Below are 24,466 nucleotides of genomic sequence, written 5' to 3' on the forward strand. Positions count from 1 at the left end.
ATTAATTGGCTCATTTGTAATTTAATCAGTTAATCAATAAACATTTAATAATACCTACTATGTGCCACGCACTGTGCTAAATACTGGGATTATGAAAGCAGGGAAATGATAGTTCCTGCGCTCAAGGAGGGTAATCTATCAAAAATATACAAAACAAACATATACATAATAAATATAAAACTAGAAAGAGAAGGCAACTCAATGGGTTGCTGTTGCTGATATTTTAAAGTTCAATGTAAAAGTTTTTTTTTTTAAATAAAAAAGTTCATCCTTTTAATTTGGAGCAGTAGGAATTTTTTCTTCAACTGTCTTTTTCAAATGCACTGTGGTATTCTTTGCATTTCTCACAGGCCATCCACCATTTTCTTTCTTATCCATATGTTTTCTCTTATCCTTAGCAATTTTGGTATATCACACTAAGTTAATATAATTATATACCAAATATGCCCCATTTCCACTTGATGAACTATTCGTATCCTCCAGTGGTATTCATTCCTCAGGGTGGGACAGACCACCTAATTGTAAACTTAGTTTTCACTTATATTTAGAGTCCCTTCAAAAAGGATAGTAGTAAACTACTCAGTGTAAAATATAGATTTGGTATAGGACAACTTATTTATTTCCTCTATATAAAAAAATACTAAAACAAATAAACAAAAAGGGACCCAATAAGCACATATTGACAAAGACTTAAACATGATGCAGTATGCTGAAAAATTACCCATGCATATAGCTTGTAAATTAAAAGTTATATAATAAAAAAGAAAAAAATAAACAAACATGATGTAGTATATATATATATACTACATCATGTTTGTTTATATATATATATATACACACACACACAGTAATGCATAATTTTTATAATTTATATCCATCCTGGGAGATTAATACCAAAAAAAATCACATTAAAGTATGAAACATTTTTCTGGCTTGTTGAATAAACATTTCATTTTTTCTTTGACTCTGCATTGTCTGAACAGCTTCTTTACTTGTTTCTTCTGTCAGATAGTAGCTTGCTTAGGGGAAGGAGCTTCTTATAGTGTATTTTACCACCAATTTAGGAACTCATAAATTTGTATTCACTTTATGTTGTATATATTTATGTATATCCTTGTTGTCTTCCCTATTAGAATGTAATCTTTTTATCAGGAGCGATTGTTTAATTCTTTGGACTTGTATCTTCAGCACCTCTCTTCCTTTAAGATGTAGCTCCAATACCATCTTTTGTATTACACCTTTTCTGATTCCCTACCTGCTAGAGCCCTTCCTCTCAAACTCCCTTATGTTCAAATACATTGTATATAGCTGTATTTATTCCCTTTATCTTTATGCTTATGTTTTATATATATATGTATATATATACATACACACACACACACACACACACACATATATATATATATATATATATATATATATACATACACATACACACACACATACACACACACACACACACACACACACACACACACACATATATATATATATATATATATATATATATATATATATATATATATATAATTTGTTCTTTGCTCCATTATAATGAAAGGGTATTATAAATAAAAAAATGATTTCATTCTTTGTATTGTATTTCCAGTGCTATGCACATGGTAGGTTCTTAATAAGTACTTGTCTAGGGGCAGTTAAATGGCACAGTAGATAGAGCACCAGCCCTGAAGTCAGGAGGATCTGACTTCAAATCTGATCTCACACACATTGCTGAGACAATGGGGGTTAAATGACTTGCCCAGGGTCACACAGTCCCAGCTGTATAATAAAATAAGTACTTGTTTATTGATTGATTGAGGGAGCCTGCTGTCAAGGATCTGATTCCCTAAATCTGATTCCTTTTTAAAGTGATACCTTTCAGTACTTTAATCTTTCCATATTGCATGTCTTTGCTTCCTCAAATGTACTATAAATTCTCTGGAAATGAAAAACAAAACAAAACAAAACAAAAAACTCTTGAACTATTGGATGAGGTGTTCCTTGATAAGGATATGCAAAATAGAAATTCTATCCCACAGGGGTCTCCATAAAGTGATCCTGAGCCTGAACTCCCTCTAAGGCTTATCTCTTAAGCATTAGCTTTCAATATAAAAATCTCTGCAAAGGCATGTCCAATATTTGCTTGTCCAACGATGTGATTCCCTTTTATTCCATCAGAGAAAGGATTTTACAGATCATAATATGATCACGAATTGTAGTAACAATTTTACAAATAGTTTAACACTTTATTACCACATTAAAACTTCCTGTAACTAAATCCTGAGACAACTGAAATGGAGATGGGATGGAGCCCCCCTTCTCTGTGTAATTATTAATTATCTATTGTTAATTATCTGATTTTTCTATTTTTCTACTTAGAATCTTCCAGTTTCTTATCCCACTGATGATATTAGGCTTTGTGAAAATATTTTGTTTCATTTTCCTGATAATGGTGATCACTTTCCTGTTTTTCTAGTAGTACTTTCAAGTGAATCTTCCTTTAAGATAATAATTTTGTCTATGCCTGTCAGACCTTTATCCATGTTACACAACAATGAATGCACCTGCCTTTTCAATTTGTTAAATTGTTGTTTGGCATTTTCACAATGTTGCCTCTATTAATTTATCCATCTCATACCCTAATCATCAGTATAAGATTATTCAAGATATTGGTAACATTCTTCTAAAAGCAGGATAGGATGACTGATCTACTTCAATGTTATGCTATGTAAATGATCAATCTACAACCTATATTAATTCTTCCTTGTTCAAGGCTCTTATTTATCTTTTTCATACATGAACCTTTAGCCATCAAGAGGAATTTTATCCTGTGATTTTTCAACATTACTAATGCTCAATATGTAGAAAATTCTAAATTAATCAGAGTAGCTAGAAAGTCTTTGCTCTACTGATAGATTTTGGGGTTTGTTCTACATGAAGTTTCATTAATCTTCTCATTAATTTTTCTATCTTTCTGTGAAAATTCAAATGTTTCTATTTAACATGTTCCCATTTCTAAGTACAAGCAGGTAGAATGAAGTATATGCTGTATGTGGGGCAATCTATAAAATACCATAAAACATATTTAGCTTTATTCTGGAAGTCAGGAGAAGCCTCTGTGTAAAGAAAATACGTATTGCCAAATTAATCCATTTGAATATATACCTCATTAGAGAAAATGGAGTATTAATAAACATATAATTGACCTTAGGCACTACTGACATTTTTACTACCAATTTATAAGACTGAATATTAATCTAACAATTAAGCATTTGAAAGCATTATTTTCCATTAATGGCTATTATTGGGCCCATAAATCACTTTATCCTTGGTTCTTTACAACATTAACTCCACAAATGTAAGTACAAAGGGCTCATTCTATAGTAGAATAATAGGATGTTGTATTTGATAATATTATTGCAGTTCAAACTTTTCAGCTTTTAAGTTCCTAGTTTCAATAATTTGAAAAACTACCCTTTTATCTTGCTTCTTGGCATTCCATAAAATCTAATGCCCTTTTTTCCTTATTAAAAACTCAGAAAAATCTAGAATAAGATAAATCCCAGTAAAATCATTAACTAAGGAGGAGTACCTAGAGCTTTTATCCAGAGTCCTTAGAATTAGAAGTTATAAAAGGAGGTATCAAGTGAACTTGGGGAGTCACCTCGCAATGCCCTGAATAACAGTGTTCTAAAGTTTTCACCAAGAATAGTGGTATCCTTAGGTAACCCCAATGGAGTTAGTGTTGCCATTTTTATTCCTAAAGTATCTTTGATACTAGAGTAAACTTATAAAATGCACCTGTATTGCTAATTCAAGGGAGTTATCTTTGTACTATGGCAGGAGTCTTTGAAATCAATTTGCTTATAGTAACCAGAAAAATCTTATTTAATAGAGAGGAAAAAGAAAGTGGAAATGGGGAGAAAGAATAGCCATAGAATCATGGTGCTCTGCAAGCTATATACCAACTTTCTGGGATTTAATAGCTTTTGATATTTTGACATTATTGTTGATACCAGTGTCAAGGACATTTTTTGACTGTGCAGGGCCCTAGATCCTGCCATTTATGAGAGATAATATGGGTATATGACTCAGTAGAATTTGCTTAAAAATACTATTGCCACAGGCATTAGGGAAAAATTCCTTTAGTCTCCATATCACACATTTTTATTTTTATTTTTTTTTATTGTTGTCCATTCCTTTTTTATTATAGCTTTTTATTTATAAGATATATTCATAGGTAATTTTTTCAGCATTGACAATTGCAAAACCTTTTGTTCCAGCTTTTCCCCTCCTTACCCCCACGCCTTCGCCCAGATGACAGATAGACCAATATATGTTAAATGTGTTAAAGCATAAGTTAAATACAATATATGTATACATGTCCAAACAGTTATTTTGCTAAACAAAAAGAATCAGACTTTGAAATAGTGTACAATTAGCCTGCATATCACTCATTTTTCATGGATTACCCTTACATTCCATCTTTTTCACAGGAATATTTCCCTAGGAATTCAATACTTGTAGACCTTGTTACCTGAGGTCTGAAAGAGGGGACCATCGAAGGAGGCATTGAAATCAGGTTAAAGCAAGATTATGCCATGTCATCATCTTGATTTGGTTCTAGAAATAATTATTACTATGAAACAAGATTCTATCTTGCTGAGTTGATGAAATAATTCAGAGGGTTGTACCTTATGATTCCATGAAATGCAAACTCATAGAGTTTACCCATACCACAGAGCTATTTATAGGAACATTCAGTAGAACTTATAGCATCTTGACTCTTTTAAGTAAAAATAATATCTTTGCAACTTATATACCTATTGACATCTAAATGGCCACAGGTAGAGAAATATAGCAAATAGAAACATTTCTATATGAATAGTGCTGGAGGCTATATTTTCATTGTATGGTTTTTTGCACTTATTTCATGATATCACATTTTCCTCTCCTTATATTGACCATCAAGTATCAGATTTTTAAGAAAATGTCTGATGAAGAAATTGCCAAGTAATTCTTTGAAGTTCCATTTACATAAAAATAAAATTTGTTAAGGACCTACTATGTTCCAGGCATTGCTAAGTACTCTGGAGATAAAGCAGAGAACAGGAAATATATATATATATATATATATATATATATATATATATACATATGTTGGAAATGGCTTGCTGTTGGAACTTAAAGAAAGCCATTGAGGTCAGTAGTCAGAGTGGAGGAGGGAGATAATTCTAGGCATGAGGGACAGACTGGAAGAATATCAAGAGGTGAGAAACAGAATGTCTTATTCATGGAACATCTAGGAGGTCAATATAATGGATCAAACTGTATATGTTGGGTAATAATATATAAGGAGACTGGAAAGATAGGAAGATCCTAGATTATGATGGACTTTGAATGCTAAACAAAGTCTTTTGTATTTGATCCTGGAGGCAACAGGAAGCCACTAGAAGTTTTTAAGTGGGGGATATGTGTGTGTGTGTGTGTGTGTGTGTGTGTGTGTGTGTGTGTGTGTGTATGTGTGTGTGTGTGTGTGTGTGTGTGTGTGTATGTGTATGAGTGCACAAGGCGTGTGTGACATGGCCAGATATTTGTTTTAGGAAAATTACTTTTGTGGCTGAATAAAAGATGGATTGGAGGGGGAGAAACTTGATACATCAAGACCCACCAGCAGGCTATGGCAATAATCTAATTGTGGGGTGATGAGGGTCTGCACTAGAGAGGTGGTAGTGTCAGAGGAGAAAAATTCCATATCTTGGTCAATTATTCTTGTATACAAAACAAAAACAACAAAAAAATCCATTTGTATTTCTTGCCTATCTTCCATCCTCCAAAATCAAAAGTGAATTTGTGTGTTTCCATAGCTCCTGTAGCTAAGAAAAGAATCTTAGGGAAACTGTCTTTCTTTCACTTAGAGCTAGAACTAGAGTGAGACATCCCTTCAATCATTCCCTCACTTCAGAAAGCTGAAATTTGGGCAGTTGACAGCACTTACATTTGAGCAGGGAGGAACAATAGATTTTAGCACCTACTTAATTGCAAGAGTCTTTAAGCTACCAGCTTCTTTCTAGGTGACTTCCTACACAATTTCTTCCCTCACTGTACTTCAGCAACACTTTTCCTGCTTACTGAAGCCTATTTCCAGGGACTTTTCATAGAGTTTTGTGTTCTAATTCTCCCTGCCTTCCCTAATCTTTTTTAAAAAGTTATTTTGCAGATGTATTTTATGCTACATGCCCCTTGATTGAAAGTTACTAGTTATGGTTCTGCTTCTAGGGGAAACATTTCAGACTGTTACATGTGTATTTCTAGGTTTCAAATTCCATGGTTTTAAAATAAGAATAATCATGCCTATCCTTTTCTCCTTCATAGGGATACTATAAAACATAATAAGATACATGACACATGCTTTAATCCCTTTTTAGATTAGACTGAGGCAATATACATTTTAAAGTATTAGCAAGAGTATGACTTAGTGGAAAGAAGAGTGAATTTGGAACCAGAGGACCTAGGTATGAATTCTAGTTCTTATTGTAATTGCCTATATGACCTTGAACAGATTACTTTGTGAAACTCACTTTCTTCATCTGTGCATGAAGTAGGAAGTGCTATGAACATGTATAAATATCAGAATTAATGTTTAGGGTCAAACAATTGAAATTTGGAATAATAACTATGATATTTAGACAGGGAAGTTCAGTGAAAGTAATTACAAAGAAAAGTTATATATTCTCAGGTGGAGTGGCTAGGTAGATTAAAACAATGGGTGAGTTACAAGTTACTTATTGCAGGATGATAGAACATTTCCTAGAAAAATCACAGGATCACTTCTGACTAACAGAGACAAGCCATTGACTTTGTCTCTTGCCAGGATCTCCTGTAGGGTCAACAGAGTAGCTGAACTGAAAGAAGGGTGAGGTTGTAGAAGTGTCTTTACACTTCTACAATGTGGGAAGAATGGGCAATTAGAAAGCACTGATCATGGCAGAGATTCCAGTAATTTATATATTAAAAATTGGTAGTCCAGAATTTCCCATGGAGTGATCAGAATTTCTCAAGGACTGACAATGGACTAGACTATAAATCTGTAAATTTTATATGCTATATGAATATTGTATGTATAAATATTATTCGTTTTGTTACTATTGCAAAAAGTAAAATAATGCAGCATATTTTAAGTATTGTCTTCTTAAATAATCTGATCTTAAAAGTTTAGTTCACAAATGTTAAAAATAATATAAATCTACCTAACCTGCAATATAAACAGTTCTGTTATCCACAATAGTGGATAAAAGTGGTTAAATCTTCCTCTTTCTTTCACTAATGTATACTGAAGAATTCATCATCTCTCCTTTTATTCCTGATTTCAGCTTTTTCTGACTTCACTCTTTAGTCACTTTAATTTTACCTACTAAAGGCATAGAAAAATTCCTGAATCATAATGGATAATCTATTTAATCTAATTCAAATATTCATTTATCAAGGCATATTCTTTATACAGTATACTATAAAAAAGTACTATATATGTAAATATAAAACAAGAGGCAATCCTTTCTCTCAAGAAGCTGAAAGCTCCATTTGAGCAGCTATGTTGGACTTAGGTTACAAGGGCTTGTGAAAACCTGTTGTTAAATTTTTAGTGTGAATGTCTACATATCAAAAATTGACAAAATATGCAAAGCAGAGGTTGATTTATTGTGTTGAATTTATAACTTTAAGAAAATGACCAGAGAGATGTTTGTTAAACCAAAAAACTTAGACATATTGGATAAATAATGGGATATAAACTGGGTCAGGAAGTCAGAATTGGAAAGGAGGGGGTAAATAGGAGAGACATTGGTACTATAAAGTCTTTAGGGGGTTACAACGGATTGAATATGTGGATGTGATGAAGGAGAAATCAGAAGCAAAACTGGTTCAAATTTTCCATCTTTGTTAACTGATTGAATTAAGGATGGTATTATAAACAGTACTTGGAAAGTTAGGAGGAGGAACAGGTTAAACAGATATAGGAGTAGGGAAGATGGGGGGAGAGGGGAGAAGGGTGAGAATGGTCATAAGATCATAAATATAAAACTAAAAGGGACCTTAGAAGTCTTCTAAATCTAATCATTTCCTCATTGACAGATGAGGAAACCAAAACCCAATTCAAATTTCTTGTAAAAGATTATGGTTGGTTTCAGAAACAGGCTTTGAAGTCAATTCCATAACTCTTAGATACAGTCTTTTCCCCTATACTATTATACCCACTAAGAGGAAGAGAAGATGAATTCACTTTTGGACGTATTGGGTGGAGGTGATAGGATTTAGAATAAATAATGAAGGTACAGCTAGGTGGCGCAGTGTATAGAGCACCAGCCTTGGATTCAGGAGGACCGGAGTTCACATTTGGTCTCAGACACTTAACACGTCCTAGCTGTGTGATCCTGGGCAAGTCACTTAACCCCAGCCTCAGAAAGAAAGAAAAAAATAATGAAGAAGTGATTGTAGCTGAAAACTGTATATAGTAAAGAGTATGACAAACGTTCTTTTTTTTGGAAGTCATTTACTTTCTTAGTCATTTATTTAAGAAAGCTCTTATAATTCTTTGATGAATCATGGAAGAGTAGATCATATCTTTTCTGAGTTCAAATAAATTCCTGAGGAGGGACCATTTTTCAAAAGCCCAATAATATTTCTAAAAAAGTATGTGGTTAGCATTAAAAAAAAAAATTGACCTTTAGAGTGGGATACAGTTTTAATGGGACAAAAGCCTAGTTTCCTGATCTGGAAAAGAAGAGGGTTAGACTCAATGATTCAAAAGTTCTGGTTCCAAATTTTATGACTGTATTATGATTGTGAGTTTTGACTGTCACTTGTAATTATAATTATCACTTTTGGTAATCCCCAAAAGCTTCCTAGACAGCAAAGAAATTACATTGAGTTGGAGCTAACCTGAAAGTCAATTAACAAAAACAATGGTAGAGGAAAGGTACCATTTGGCAGATTCCTTTTTTAATTTTTTTTTTTAGATTTCTCATTAAGCTCAATTATTTTTATAGTGCTAATGAGTGCAAATGCTGTGAGTACCCTCTAAATTTTGGTTTCTTAGGGAAAAGACTCTGTAGCCCTGTCCTAATTATAGCTCTGTTCTGAGTCATTTTTTTTTTTTATTTTTAAACCAGAGGGTCTATGGATAAAGGAAAACAAACAAACAAAACCTTCCTTTAAACTTATAAAACTCTCCAAGACTCAAATGCTATTACAGATAGACTACATGAAGATTCATCTGTTGGCAATGATTGAAATAATGTTTTATTTCATGCACTATAGACCACGAAAAGAGTTTGATATGGTAGATAAAACATTTCTAGACTTCAAGTCTGGGGAATCTGTTTTGAGTTTCGCTTGATAGCTTTGTGACACTAGACAAGACAAAATCGGATCACTTTCCTCATCTTTAAAATGGGCATAACAATAATAATAACTACAGAACTTTCTTAAAGTATGTGAATATCAAATAAGAAAATGTATGTAAAGTGCTTTGCAAACCTCAACAAATTATATGTACATATAAATATACACACATGCACACATATGTGTTTATGTATGTCATAGATAATCATAAATCAGGAGTTTTAGACATGTGAGATTTAAAGTTGAGTAAACTGTCATCTCAGTACATTTCAGCAGAAATTTGACATAACCACACTAAGACAAAAATATAGATTACTCCTAGCATAATCTAAAAAATGCTTTGAAGTTAAGCCTTGCTTCTGACTTTTCTTCTGAGACCTAATCATTAAGTATAATTTATATCTCCTCATCTATCTGTAACATGTTGCAGTTTTAAATTCTCTGAGAGCAGAAGTACATAAAGCAAAATTAAGTTTGCAACTTCTACTAGGAACAGACTACTTGGAGCCACAAAACACTCCAAAGTTGCTTTTTCCAATACTATTTCTTTTATCTGTATTATATAATACAAGAGTTATAGTTCAATGGCATTTTTGCCCTTCATAACCGTGCAGTGATCTATTGTAGTAAATGTAGTTTTTGTGTTCCATTCTGCTTATTATATGTCTTTACTTGTAAGCATATGGAATATTATATGTTTACAAATTGAAAAGATTTTATTTCTATCTTAAAATAATTTTGATATAAATTTTGCATAATGTTTTTGTAATTAGCCATGTACCATGAGGCATACTACTCTGTAGGGTCTGCTTCATGGTCATAAGATTCTTCTCCTCTGGGAATAATTTCCCCAACTTAATAGGTTGGCATATTGAGTCATCAGGGACATACTATTTTTTGTAGCTCTGTTAGTATGGACCTCCAATACAATAATACAAAAGGGCACTTTCTAAGATGATACAATAAAAACAATAGCTACAAAAATATTCTCTCCATAAAACTCTCTCCACTTGGGTGTGGGAAGAATGGATACAAGCTTGAAGTACGATCTATGTTGAAGTACGAGTAGTTAGCAAATCTTGGACAATTTATATCTCTCGACCTTCAGGGCCTTTCCTTTCTCTCTTCTTGGAATTATTTTTTGTTTCTTCTCAATACAGTTTCTCTTCTGATAGGGATTAGCCTTCTTGAGTTATTCCCTCCCTTCAGTTTAGCTCTCCATTGCTAAAGTTAATTCTTTCTTGAGTCCTTAGTTTTTCTGTGCTGCCAGATCATTCTCTTTAAAAAAGCTGCTTCCTGCTCTCTTTTTATTTCTATACCTGTATAGAGAATATGTGTCTATTCCTCACTAAATGTAGTTTTTCCTAATGACTGAGTAGATTTTAAAAGAGCAAGCACTAATGAGTAAGAAATGTAGAGAAAAACATCCCATCTTTCAGGAATTAGGTTATTCCTTTCCTCTCTCCATTTTATTTATTTTCTTTTTTACTTCCAATTACATACAAACATTTTTAGCATTGATTTTTTTAAAAAAAAAGATATTGGGTTCTAAATTCTTTCCTCAAGGCCTATCTCTTACCTCTACTGAAGACAATTAATGTGATAGTATTATACATGTAAAGTTATTTTTATTTTGGCCATGGTGCAAAAGAAAACACTTGATCATCCTTACAATATAGTTATTACTGTATGCAAAGCTGTTCTGCTTCTATACACTTTACTTTTTATCAGTTCATATATAATCTTCCCAGGTTTTTCTCCTACCTGTTTCTTATAGCCTGATAGTATTCCACTAGAATCATATAATATAACTTGTCCAGCCATTCCCCAATTGATGGGGAATGGCTTTCAATTATTTGTCACCACAAAGAGAGCTGCTATAACTATCCCCCCCCCCCTTTGGGGGAAACCCTTTGGGAGTAATGCTTTTATTTTTATAAGAGCTCATTTCCCTTCATACTTGAGAAATTAGGCCTTTATCACAAAAATTTATTGTAAAACTTTCTCCAGTTTCCTGTTTTCCTTCTGATTTTCCTGTATAACAAAAGCTTTTCAATTTCATGTGATCAAAATTATCTATTTTCCTTATTGTAATCTTTGCTTTCTCTTGTTTGGTCATAAACTCTTTTCTTATCCATAGACCTGACAGGTTCATTTTGTTATATTCACTTATTTTACTTATGATATCATCCTTTATGTCTAAATAATGTATTCATTTTTATATTATCTTTATTGATGAGATATTGGTCTATGTCTAGTGTCTTCTACATTGCTTTCCTGTTTTCCCAGCAATTTTTGTCAAATGTTTTTATGATTATTGCCTTGTAATATAGCTTGATATCTGGTACCACAGACTGCCTTCCTCCATATTTTTTCTTTTATATTTCCTTAATATTTTTGAACTTTTGTTTTTCCAGAAAAATATTATCATTTTTTCAGCTTCATAAAATAATTCTTTGGTAGATTGATTAGTATTGCACTGAATAAATAAAGTACCTTAGGTAGAATGATTATTTTTATTAAATTGGTTGAATCAACTGATGAAAAATTAATATTGACCCAGTTCCTTAAATATTTCTTTATTTTTCTGATAGTACTTTGTAATTTTCTTTACATAATTCCTGGATTTGTCTTAGAATAGCTTTTGCTAGACTGCTAGCTCCTGTTTATACTACCTTACAGAGATGGTGAATTGTCATTGTTTTTTTTTTTTGTTTTAAAGGCCTTCAAGTGCATAGTCATTCTGGTCTATATAATGGCATTACCTCTTCAAATTTAACCCAGATACTTTAAATTTTTGTAAAGAAAATTATGGGGTAGCTGTCAAAAAATAGAAGCTTTATAAAATTTTAAATTTCAGAAATTTTCAGTTTGCAAAGAACAAGGTATAGTGATAATGCAAAGGAAGTAGAAATCCCATTCAGATTTTAATTGTACCTTTTAGAATATGAATCCTTTTTAGATGGGAGTATATCATTTTATACTTTGTAAAGGTTGCAGGGTTATGATGAGCTTATTTGCCTATGGAAAGACCAGGAAAATATCTGAGTCACCAGCAAAAACAACCCTCAGAGGAATCTTTGAGTTAAAAAAAGAAATTGGGCACCTCCAAATCCCAGAGCTATTTGATTATTATTAGGAAATGACCATTGCCATGGCCTATCTTGCAGAAACAAAGTTTTGCAAAATATATTGTATGATTTCCATAGATTAGGATGAAGTTTCTTACAAAGGAAATCTAGTGTATCAGGAAGAATAGGAAAAAAAATAAAAAAGGAAAAGCTAATTCTGGCATCCTTCCTGTCTGAGATATAAAAAGTAATAGCTGAGGTCTTGAGGGAACAAACTATAGATTATTCACGTTGGTGATAAAATAGAAATAAAAGTAGGATATTTCTATATTTTTATGACTTTGGGAAAGTAAGTGCATCTTTTAAAGACTTATTTTCCTCATTAGTACAGTGAAAGGATTTGATTAAATGATCTGCAAATCTGTTTCTAGCTTCAAATCCTATTATAGTGTAGGAGACGAAATTCAAACTAAAGTCTTGACTTGAAATCAAGACTTCATTTCACTAAACCATACTAATGTCCATATCTAACACTTAAATTTAAGAGAGGAAGTTTGGCTAAGATGACATTTTAGTCTGGGGAGATGGGGTAAGTGAAAGAATAGAGTTAAAAGAGAACAAGTCTCTTGATGGCTGAAATAAATAACTATTGGAACTATTAGCCAGAATTCTAGATCTTTATCTTTATTTTAGTACATCTGCACTTATCAAGTGCTTTCCATACCAATTATTTCATCCTGAGGTCAGTTTTAGAGATGTTATTACTATTTTTAAAAAATAACATTCATTTATTAAGAATCTTCTGTTTTCTGAGTGCCTAGATTTATTGTAAAGAAGATACACTTTGTACTCACATATTATTCTAGAATAAAAATAGTAAATGTTTCAGTTCAGTAACTTTTATGATCATTTCATGATACCTTTAGGCATGAATACATTTTTGTCAAAATTTTGCATTGTATTTTAATAAATGCAACATGTCATGGTTCATTTAATTAGAAGCTTTAAGCTAAGTTGTTACTGTATCTTGACAATCTAGGAAATTATGTTATCAAACTTCTCATTCACCAGATTGATGGCAAGCATTCATGCATGCACATTTTTTTAAAAAGGCTGCAGAAACAATAAAAAAAAACCTGAAGATTTTTAGAAGAGTTGAATTCATGATGAGGCAAAAGAGTGCTTGTTGGACTACTGAATAATAAAAGTTTTATCTGATTTTTAAATTTACTCTTTCTCCTAGTTAGCTCATCTCTTTTCTTTGGAGGAAAAAGGATTTCAACATTTTATGTGTATTGAACTTTCAAGGAGTATATAGTAAAATCAAGATAATGTAAAACTTATATTTTTGACTTAAGAAATTACTAATGTAAGTAGGACAATACAAATTCAAAGTGTCCTATTATCACATAGTTCTGTAAAAGAAAGTCTTTGTTTGGGCCTAATACTCAATAATAAAGCAAATCTAAGGAGAGAAAATTTAAAAGAACTTATTGTAGCACCCAAGGCAAAAACATTTATGTATGGCAAGGTAATGATTTCAAATCATCTATTGATATTTCTAGACAATATCCGTAAGTGCAAGACAGTCCTGATAAACACAATTTTTTTCTTTTTTCTTTTTAATTATAGCTTTTTACTATATGCATGGGTAATTTTTGCAACACTGTCCCTTGCACTCACTTCTGTTCCACCTTTTCCCTTTCCTCCCTCCACCCCTTCTCCTAGATGGCAGGCAGTCTTATACATGTTAAACATGTTAAGGTATATCTTAGATGCAATATATGTGTGCAGATCTGTACAGTTCTCTTGTTGCACAAGAAAAATTGGATTCAGAAGGTAAAAGTAACCTGGGAAGAAAAACAAAAATGCAAATAGTCCACATTCATTTCCTAGTGTTTCTTCTCTGGCTGTAGCTGATTCTGTCCATCACTGATCAATTGGAACTGAATGGGATTTTCTCTTTGTCGAATATATCCACTTTCATCAGAATATATCCTCATACAGTATTGTTGTTGAAGTGTATAATGATTTCCTAGTTCTGCTCATTTCACTCAGCATCAGTTCATGTTAAGTCTCTTCAAACCTCTCTGTATTCATCCTGCTGGTCATTTCTTACAGAACAATAATATTCCATAACATTCATATGCCATAATTTATTCAGCCATTCTCCAATTAATGAGCATCCATTCAATTTCCAGGTTTTAGACACTATAAAAAGGGCTGCCAAAACATTTTTGCACATACTGATCCCTTTCCCTTCTTTAATATCTCTTTGGGATATAAGCACAGTAGCAACACTGCAGGATATAAACCTAGTAGCAACATTGCTGGATCAAAAGGTATGGACAGCTTGATAACTTGGAGCATAGTTCCAAATTGCTCTCCAGAATGGCTGGATCCATTCACAATTCCACCAACAATGCATCAGTGTCCCAGTTTCCCGTATCCCCTCCAATATTCGTCACTATCTTTTCCTGTAATCTTAGCCAATCTGATAGGTGTGTAGTGGGATCTCAGAGTTAGACACAAGTTTCTAAAAAAGGATGTTGTGTTTCAGATCCTCCCTTACCTATCAGCAAACTAACATGTACTCATAGGACAATTTCTATGACCTGACAGTTACAGAAAAAGACAAGGAGATGGGAAATATTAGGATCACTTGGGCTGACTTGACAGTAGTGACTGATTCTTCACAATAATCTCACTTTTGGTGTTAACCATCATTGTGTGCAGCACTACCATCAACTTTATGCCATTCTTCTATCTTCGACCACATCGTCCTTATCTTTGCTGTTTGTAATCTGGGAGTTGGCTTGGAGATCAATTCCTTGTACCAAAGGAAGCACATAAACATAAAAAAAAAGATACAACCTTATGAGGACAAATAAGAGAAACCTTCAAACAGATCTTTTATAAAAAGTTATATATTCCAAAATGTCTGTAAACCATACTCTTAGTCACTCTGTGAGTATTCAAATTGTAGGACACTCACTTATCCCCTTATCACTTTATTCCCCCCACCCCTCACAGTTTCTTCCACAAGGAGTTAGACTATTAACAATAAAGGCAGCTAAAGATTACATGAAGAGTTTCTGTATAAACTGCATGGGAAAACCATGACCATACTATAAAAAGGCCTCAGTTTTGACATTAATATTAGTCCAAAGAAAAGTGACAAGCAACTTATGTAATAGATAGCAAGTCCATATTACAAACAGGATGAAAACAATGAGCAAAATTATAATAAGTAAATAAGGAAATCCAATGTAGCAGTAGCTTTAGGGGGTATCAAGTCTTTTGACAGCATCTATAATTCTCAAGGTCTGACAAGCATTTTTTTTTCTGCATCTCTCAAACAGCTGTATATATATCAGGTCAAGTCTGTGGAGGCATTTTCTTGACCATCTTCAGGCTCCAGGTCACTTGCAGAGATTCCCTAGATAATGCTTCATAATTTAGTAAACCACAAAATTTAATCAGTTCATATGATGAAAATTTTTTAAGACCTTATGGACCTAACACTGTTCTTTAAAGGGATTCATGAAGTCCCAAAATGAGTATTTCTAACTCTTAATATTTCTAGAGATGTTAAAAAGGGAAGATGATTTAAAATCTACATTTATTAATACAATTTACATGTAAAAACAACCTTTACTCTAATTTTTAGAGGTTATACCTAAAACATGATCAAACTTTGTATTTCATATTTGAAAATATTTTCAATCCAATTGCTCTAATCTTAATCCTTAGATTTTTTCAAGAGGCCAATCTTATTGTTCCCTCAAAATTTACCACTCTAGCTAATTTTTTTTTCAAATACTTTTACATATTTTTACTCTCTCTTGCTTTAGAAATAAATATTTTATGCTTTTATCATCCTGAAAGAATGAGATACTTCAAGAGCTTAATCTTATACACTGTTAGTAAACTGTTAGTAAAAGATTGCAAGCTTAAGAATCAATTTACTTAGTTGTCCATGTTATAAAATTGACTACAAATTCAGATGAAAGCAATAAAATCTTTCATATATGTATTCCATTATAGTAATACAGATGTTTTAGTATTAATATTTAAATAGATTTCAGTAATTCAATGATAAAACTGTCACTGATCAACTTCTTTAATAATAGAAATATGTTATAAAAAGGAAAGAGAGGGATCTGGCTATAGCAATAGACAGAGCCTCCCTTCAAAAGTACAAAATGACCTAATACAGGCTATAACAGGGGAAAAAATAAACCTTCCATTGTAAGTTTGGATCTAGGCATAGGTCATGTTTAATCAGCCACTTATGTAGCAAACTTTCACTTTATTCATAGGGCTTTATTCAAAGCCAGGCTCAAAGGTAACCAAGTGAGATAATTCCTGTCCAGAAAAGTAAAAGGATAACTGAGTCAGGATTTTACCTTTGCTTATACAATGTCATCCTCTTAACTTTCCCAGACACAGCAACCTATAGCTGTGAATGAGTGTGAACAGTACTCCAATGAATAAAGACCTACTAAGATAGGAGAAGGTGTGTATTAGTTCAAACACTGGAAAACAATTTAGAATCATGTAAGAAAGCACTAATAGGTACATATGTTGATCTTGAGGTAATCCTACTAGATAAACGTCAAAGAAGTCAAAAGAGGAAAAGATATCATGTAAATAGAAATATTCATAGAAATACTTTTTGTATAGCATTGAAATGATAATAAAACAAGGACTTATTATGTAATTGTCATATTTGGTTGTTAATGGAGGATTGCTATGTTTTGATAAAACAAATATTAATAATTAAGGGGAAAGGTAGGACTTATATGTATAGATACAGAATAAAAATATCAAGATCAAGAGAGCAATTTTTACGGCATTTTTTGTGGCATTTTAAATTTTATAATTATAACTTTTTTGACAGTACATATGCATGGGTAATTTTTTTTTTTACAACATTATCCCTTCTACTCACTTCTGTTCTGATTTTTCCCTTTCTTCCCTCCATACCTTCCCCTAGATGGCAGGCAGTCTTATGTAGCGAGCTGTTGTCTCCAGAAGCTGCCGGATCACTCTCTGGGAAGAGATCTGCTGTGTCTTCTACTCAAATCTCTCCGACAGATTCTTCTTCCTGTAACGAACCGTTGTCTCCAGGCAGTTGCTGTTAACTCTTGTCCAGAGAAGTGACTTCCCTTCCTGCAGAGAGCCCTGTCAAGCCTGATGCAATGCAGAGTCTTCTTTATCTCTGGGTGTCCTCTCTTTTATCCTCCCAGAGAATGGGTGTGGGATAATGCAAGGGCTTCTGGGAAGAACCACTTCAGCCAATGAGCTTGCTCCTTCTATCAAGTCAACCTGAGTTCTCACCTTGTAATTGTCCAGACTACCTGAATTCTCACCTTGTCACTATCCAGACAACCTGAGTTCTCACCTAGTAATCCTAACATCTCCCCCTTTCTTTTGATTTAGAACATAGGACAGTCATGACCTTGAAACATAAATCCATCAATATGGAAGGTATTACACATAATTACATAAATTACATAAGCACATAGTAACATAGTAACATAACACATGCTAGAAGTATATAACATAATCAAATAATCATAAATTGAAAATTTATAAATGTCCATAAGTCCATTGTCCATTAGTCTCATCTTGTGTGAGGAAGTCCAATGATTCCTGCTGGTTTTAAAGTTCTTTAACAGTCTTTTTATTAGCCATGCTCTTTCAATACCAGATGTTTCTTAGATCTTCTCCTTTATTTTGAGGTCTTTCTCTTTTTCTGTCTCTCTCTGATGGACAAGGCGAATACGACTTGTTGGCACCCATCTGATTCCTTCTTCATCTGTTTTCTTCTATCTGTTAAAATACAAGCAAACCCTCTCTACCAGGCAGTTAACCTATCTAATTACCTTCTATTTACCACTTTCTAAATCTCTTCTCATCATCTGGCAATTACATTGGAATTGTTTGCACTGGACACAGCCCTGTTGGTTTAAAAGGCCTGTATTCTCCCCAAGTGTAATCCATTTTTGCAATCTGATTGCCTTTTGGCTGACTTATCAGATAATCCTTTTCTGCCATGTGATTGCATTTCTGCTGGTTGATCAAATCAGAGTCCTGGCCTTCTAAAGGCTCTTTGGGTGTAGCATCAGCTGCCATCATGCCCCAAGTCTTTTTTGCCTGGGGCCCTGGACCTGGGCCCCTCATCCCATTTCCCTGAATTATTCTACACTCTGATGCCCAATGGAGTCCTCTGTTGCATTTTGGACATGGGGTTTTAGGTCTTCTTTCACCCTGTCTTCTCACTGTATCTCCATACCTACACTGAGCTCTTAAATGTCCAATTTTTCCACATTGAAAACATCGCCGAGTTTCTCTAGAAGGCCCTTGCCAGGAGGGACCCTGTCTTTCCACATTCATCATTGTCCGGGTGTAAAAAGCATTTGTTCCCACTGTAGCACAGCGTCTTATGATCTCCTCTAAAGGAGCATCTTTGTCTAATCCCCATATAATTCTTTTGCAGATCTCATTGGCATTTTCCTTAGCCAGATGTCTGGTCATTATTTCTGTAGCTGAATTTTCTCCAATAGTTCTTTTGACAGCAGTTTGCAAACGTCCCACAAAATCTGCAAAAGGTTCATTGGGACCTTGCTGTATTTTAGTGAAAGCCTCTCCCCGATCTTTCTGTCCAGGGAGGACACCCCAAGCTTTTATTGCAGCCTTAGCAATTTGTTCATATATTGTCATGGTATAATTAATCTGTTCCGAATTCTCTCCATACTGACCTTCACCAGCTAAGTGCTCAAAAGTGAATTGTGTGTTAACTCCTATTTCCAAATTGCATCTGACTTGAATTTTACATAATTCATGAAATTCTGCAAGCCATAATAAATTTCCTCCAGGTTCCAGACATGTCCTTGCTATGGATTTCCAATCATTCGGGGTTAGGACTTCATAAGACAAACCATCTAGTAACATTTTGACATAAGCTGATGTAGCCCCATAAAGGGTACAACCTTTTTTCAAATCCTTAATTTTATTCAAATCTAAAGGTGCATATTTTCTCCTTTTTTTACCTACAGAGTCAATATTTTCAATCACAGGATATGCATGTATAAAATCACTTATATCCTGTCCTTCTCTCTTAGCTTTAACCAATGCTTTTTCTAATCTTGTCATAGGCTTAGGCTGCTTCACAGGCGATTCTGTTTGTATTTCTGCCTCTTCCCCTCTTTCTTCCTTCATCTCTGAAGGTGGGGTTGATGTGGGCCTGTCAATAATCTGTTCTCTAGGCAGGGTTGAAGCTTCTTCAAGAGAATCATACCATAATTCCTCATTTAAATCCTCTTGCTCTAGGGCAAGATCTTGATCTTTCCTTTTTTCCTCACACTTCCTCCTCTGTTGATTTTTAGAACTTTTCCTTCTCCTACAACTTGCTTGATAGTTTAAGGCTAATTGAACTATGTTGTAGATATAAAATACTTCTGCAGAAATTGAACGAGGCCCATTTTTTGCATGAAATTTTTTCATTTCATATCCCACTAGCTTCCATTTATCTATATCTATCTTTTCTTCCTCTAAGAACCAAGGGGATGTGCGTCTTAATGCAGCCAAGAGTTTAGCAATCTGTACCCAGGTTACAAGTAAACTCTGCTCCTCAATTATGTTGATTATACTGTCTATAGTACCACTCCTGAATGGGGGTGGATCTGAGGTTGCTTCTGGGGCTGGGGTTGAGTCGGCTGAGGTCCAGGGATTGAATATAGCTAACATCTGCCCCATTTCAGCTATAAGAGATTCCTGGTTTAGCCCTTAACAATTTAAGTTCCTTATTTATCTATTAGCACGCTCACTTAATCTTTAACAAAGTTTCCTCGTTACTCACGGTTCTGGGTCAGAGAGACTGAGATCTGGATGGGAGGCTTTTCCACTGGAATCAGGACCGTGTCTGGGCACCAAATTGCGAAGGTCTGGTCTAGCTCCTCTTGTCAGGATAAGCAAAAGTCCTTGCCCCACGTGTGGACGCCAAATGTAGCGAGCTGTTGTCTCCAGAAGCTGCCGGATCACTCTCTGGGAAGAGATCTGCTGTGTCTTCTACTCAAATCTCTCCGACAGATTCTTCTTCCTGTAACGAACCGTTGTCTCCAGGCAGTTGCTGTTAACTCTTGTCCAGAGAAGTGACTTCCCTTCCTGCAGAGAGCCCTGTCAAGCCTGATGCAATGCAGAGTCTTCTTTATCTCTGGGTGTCCTCTCTTTTATCCTCCCAGAGAATGGGCGTGGGATAATGCAAGGGCTTCTGGGAAGAACCACTTCAGCCAATGAGCTTGCTCCTTCTATCAAGTCAACCTGAGTTCTCACCTTGTAATTGTCCAGACTACCTGAATTCTCACCTTGTCACTATCCAGACAACCTGAGTTCTCACCTAGTAATCCTAACAGTCTTACACATGTTAGATATGTTATGGTATATCCTAGATACAATATATGTGTGTAGAACCGAATTTCTTGTTGCATAGGAAGAATTGGATTCAGAAGGTAAAAATAATCTGGGAAGAAAAACAAAAATGCAAACAGTTTACATTCATTTCCCAGTGTTCCTTCTCTGAGTGTAGCTGATTCTGTCCATCATTGATCAATTGGAATTGAATTGAATCTTCTCTTTGTTGAAGATATCCACTTCCATCAGAATGCATCCTCATACAGTATTGTTGTTGAAGTGTATAATGATCTCCTACTTCTGCTCATTTCACTCAGCATCAGTTCATGTAAGTCTCTCCAAGCCTCTCTGTATTCATCCTACTGGTTATTTGTTACAGAACAATAATACTCCATAACATTCATATGACATAATTTATTCAGCCATTCTCCAATTGATGGACATCCATTCAATTTCCAATTTCTAGTCACTACAAAAAGAGCTGCCACAAACATTTTGGCACATACAGGTCCCTTTCCCTTCTTTAGTATTTCTTTGGAATATAAGCCCAGTAGTAGCACTGCTGGATCAAAGGATATGTACAATTTGATAACTTTCTGGGCATAATTCCAGATTGCTCTCCAGACTGGTTGGATTCTTTCACAACTCCATCAACAATGCATCAGTGTCCCAGTTTTCCCACATCCCCTCCAACATTCATCATTATTTTTTCCTGTCATCTTAGCCAATCTGACAAGTGTGTAGTGGTATCTCAGAGTTGTCTTAATTTGCATTTCTCTGATCAATAGGGATTTGGAACATTCTTTCATATGAGTGGAAATAGTTTCAATTTCATCTAGTTGCATACATTCTTGAAATATGGAATTAAGTTGTTTCTTTTTTTAGAGGGGGTATATTTTCAAAATGTAATGAATATTAAATGGTTTCCTTTTCTCATATTTTGCTGGTCAGTTGTTCTTAGTATGCTCATATGTTCTTTAAGTTGTTCAATCTTTGGACATTGTTCTAATATTTGTTATTTATCTCATGTAATCATTGAACACTGTTTACCCTATTCTAAGCTTTTAAAAAATTGACCAAAAAAGCTTTTGACAAAACAGAACACTCATTTGAAAGCACTTGAAAGCATAGGAATAAATGGATTTTCTCTAAAAATGGTAAGAAACGAACCTAAAACTATCAGCAAGTATCATCTATATTAGAAATAAGCTAGAAGCCTTTCCAATAAGATCAGGTATTATTAGCAATATTATTCAAAATTGTATTAGAAATTCTAGTAATAATAAGAGACATAAAAGAGACAGCAATGAGGTAATAAAGTGATCTCAATAGGTCCTAAGCTAAGCCTCAATTGATTTGGGTCCTAATTGACTCAGATTGAATATAAATAGCCATCCTTTCTGGTTTGGTCAGAAACCTTGAGAATCTTCCTCTCCTAGATTCTTTTATTTATTTATTGAGATTTCTTTGGACTAGATAAGAGAGGACAATTTTTTGAGTCAAAAAAAATTTTTTTTGCCTCAATTGCTGCCTAGCCTTAATCACTGAATGGATGCAGACTCAGTCAAACTGTTGAAGACCTTAGCTTAAAAATGCCAAGGTCTCCCACTGCATCCATGGCTATCTCCAATCATCCTGATTTATATCTGGCCATTGGACCCAGATGACTCTGAAGTGGAAAGTGAGGGAGGTGACCTTGCACAACCCTCCCTCCCTCAAATCCTATTCAGTTGCATGCCATGGCATCATCTCCTTGACCTCTTGATCCTCTTTTGAGAACAAAGGACAAATAAACAGGCAAATAAACTAAAAAAACCCATTGAAGAGGATATGATGATATATTTAGAAAATCTTAGCAATTAAACTAAAAAGTTAATTGAAATATTTAATAATCTTAACAAAATAGAGCAATGAAAAATTAACCCAGATAAATCATCAGCATTTCTATGTATCACCAACTGTTTAACACCCTGAAAGAAGTAATAGTAAGAGATACCCCATTTAAAATAATTGCAAACTATGTAAAATAGCTGAGAGTAACTTGCTAAGACAAATCTAGAAATTAAATGAATATAATTATAAAACACTTTTTCTACAAATAAAGTCAGATTTACATATTTGGAGAAATATTAATTATTCATAAGTGGGCAAAGCTGATATTTAAAAAAGTATCAATTCTACCTAATCTACATATTCAATGTCATCCCAATTAAGCTACCAAATAATTCTTTTATTGAGCTAGAATAAATAATAATAATAATCATCATTGGGAATGTCAAGAATATTAAAAGAATTCATGGGGAAAAACATAAAAGCAGGAAGCTTAGCAATACTAGGTTTCAAATTATATTATATGGTAGTTATTATCAAATTATCTGGTACTGATTATAAAATAGAAAGGTGAATCAATAGAATAGAGTAGACATACAATATAAATAATACATTCTATTTATAATAAATTTTCAGTAAATTATTACAGTAACCTTAACAAATACTTTTGAATTTGACAAAGGTAAAGATTTAAGGGATGAGAATATAGTATTTGGTAAAAAAAAACAAAGTTAGGAAAACCACAAAAGCAGTCTGGAGACACTGTATATAGATTAATATCATATACAATTTACCATGGTAAAGTCCAAATGAATATGTGACACATATAAAGGGACTTGTTATAAGAAAACTAGAAAACATAGAATGCATTGGCTATCAGATAGCTATAGATGCAGAATTTATAAATAAACAAGATATAGAGAACATTGTGACTTATAAAATGGATAATTTTGATTACAACAAATTTAAAAGATTTTGTACAAATTAAACCAATGTAGCCAAAATCAGAAGGAAAGCAGAACTTTGGGGAAAAATTTTTTTTTTACAGATAGTTTCTCATATCTCATATACATTGAGAACTTTATCAAATTTATAAGACTATGATTCATTCTCCAATTGATAAATGATCAAAGTATACTAACAATGAAGAAATCAAAATTATACAACCACATAAAATGCTCTAAATTATTACTAATTAGAGAAATGCAAATTAGAACATTTTTGATATAGCTATCAGTGGCTAAAATTTTAGAAGGGAAAAATTACATATGTTTGTGGTGATGGGAAAATAGATCATTATTATGCTGGTAGAACTTTGAACTGAGCCAAACATTTTGGAGAAAATCTGTATTTATTCTCCCAAAATTATAGAACTGTATATACCCTTTGACCCAGCAATACTACTATTAGGTTTGTTTTCCCAGGTGATCAGGAAAAAAGAAAAAGAGCTTATGTGTTATAAAATATTTAGAGCAGCACTTTTTGTGGTTGCAAAGAATTGAAAATTGCAGGGATGCTCATCAATTGGATAGTAGCTAAACATGTGATATATCATTGTGATAAATGTGTTGTAAGAAACAATGAGCTAACTAATTTTAGGAAAAAACATGGAAAGACTTGTGTGAAATACTGAAATATGAAGTGAGCAGAATCAAGAGAATGTTGTATACAATAACAACAAAAGTTTTCACCAGTAATTGTGAACAATCAAGTTATTCTGAGTATTATAAATACTCATATCAATTATAAAG

This window comes from Sminthopsis crassicaudata, chromosome 1 (genome assembly GCF_048593235.1).
Source record: "Sminthopsis crassicaudata isolate SCR6 chromosome 1, ASM4859323v1, whole genome shotgun sequence".
Classification (NCBI taxonomy): Eukaryota; Metazoa; Chordata; class Mammalia; order Dasyuromorphia; family Dasyuridae; genus Sminthopsis; species Sminthopsis crassicaudata.